Here is a 1,998-nt window from a genome sequence, read left to right on the forward strand (position 1 = left end):
AGCGGCAGGCTAGAAATGACTTTTCTAAATGGAAATGTGCTGGTAAGCCTAGAGATGGTGAATTATACAAAGCAATGCAAAATTCTAGAATGATCTTTAAAGGTCATTTAAAAAATAGAAACGAAAGGAACAAGAATGTTGGTGGGAAAGTTTGGCCACAGATAGTGATACTGATACGTTTTGGAAGAAAGTACAAGGAAGAAAGTACGAAACGCAGCCTTGTATACAAAATGGTATGTCTGACGGTGAAATGATGGAGTGCTTGAAGACGCAATTTAGCCAAATTATCAACAGTCAATCACACGATTCTATAGATAGAGAGCGTCAAATATTTGAGACAAATCTGAAACATCGAATACAGACATCAAAACTATCATGGTGGTGTGTTGAGATACATCCCAAAGAGGTCAAAAAAGCATTTCATCAACTGAAAGTAAGAAAATCTGCTGGACCTGATGACGTAGAGTCCGAACACCTTATTAGGTATGGTGGCTTTGAATTAGCTATCCACATGAGTGCAGCCTTTACTGCTTGCTTAAGACATTCTGTAGTCCCAACTCAATGTTTGGAGTCTTATGTTGTTCCAGTCATTAAAGATAAACATGGTGATGCCAGTGATCCAGATAAGTACAGAGGAATAGCTGTTTCGTCAACAATATCAAAAGCACTGGAACTAATAATGCGTGTCAAGTTGCATGGTATGCTGATGTCTAGTCAACAATTTGGTTTCAAAAAGGGTCATGGATGTTCAGATTGTTCCATTATTTTGAAGGAGACTGTCGACTACTACCTATCAAATGGTAACAAAGAAGTATATGTGTGTGCTCTTGATCTATCAAAAGCATATGATAAAGTATCCTTTTATTGTCTGTTTAACAAGTTACTGGATAGAGGTGCTCCTGTATATTTGGTTAGATTTCTTGCCAAGTGGTATTCATGTCAAAAAATGAAAGTTAAGTGGAACAACCACTGTTCTTCACATTTTGGCGTTGGAAATGGAGTACGACAAGGGAGCACTTTGTCTCCATCTCTGTTCAATCTCTATATAGATGATCTTTTGACACAGCTTATCTCTTCTGGTCTCGGAGCTAGAATAGCATATCTGTATCTCGGGTGCTTGACTTACGCAGACGACATAACACTGGTGTCCCCAAATGTTGCTGGATTACAACAAATGTTAGATATATGTACTACGTATGCAAATGAGCATCATCTGATATACAACACCAAAAAGAGTGTTGTGATTACATTCAAGCAGAGATGATGGAAACACTCTAGTGAATTAGATGTCTTTCTCAATGCAATAGATTACCAAACAAGGAGGAAATAACACATTTGGGCGTTGTGAGAGGACTGGCATTGCTAATAGTTGGACGTGGTTATTCTGGACACGGATTGGATATGATAGACGGTAATATTTTTATGTGTAGGTTAAGTGATTTTGTGTGTTAATTATGTCATTTGTCTACATGTGCGTGTGTTTTATGTTGCCCCTATGAGGGAACTACATCAGATGTGGTGTGATAAAAATAAATTATTATTATTATATTTACACAGATGTAAGTGTAACGAAGATGCGTTGTTTTACAGGAGTCAAGTCAATGTGGCACAAAACTACAAATAAGTCATACATCTGGTTTTACAATTTTAGCTACCTATACACAAACGTAGGCTGTTGGAATGTTACCGGAATGGATGGCGTGTGCTAGTATTGCACTTATGTGATATCACTTAGTGATTGTATCCGTTAACTGTCTGCATACAAGTAACCTGTGAATAAGGAGTCCAAAGATTGTGGCCAAGATCGCTAGCCATCGATTTGAAGACTATACGTGTGTTCACAAGCTATACATGGACTCGTGCGGTATTGGGCAGCAGAGTAATAATACATTCATCGATTGTCTAACGTTTTTTTCACTCTTTTTTTACTCAAACGTTACCAGAACTCTGCTGTACGTGGAAATTATTTACTAAGAGGTGGTGGGTGGAATGCTTAAC

Source organism: Corticium candelabrum, chromosome 4 (genome assembly GCF_963422355.1).
Source record: "Corticium candelabrum chromosome 4, ooCorCand1.1, whole genome shotgun sequence".
Taxonomy (NCBI): Eukaryota; Metazoa; Porifera; class Homoscleromorpha; order Homosclerophorida; family Plakinidae; genus Corticium; species Corticium candelabrum.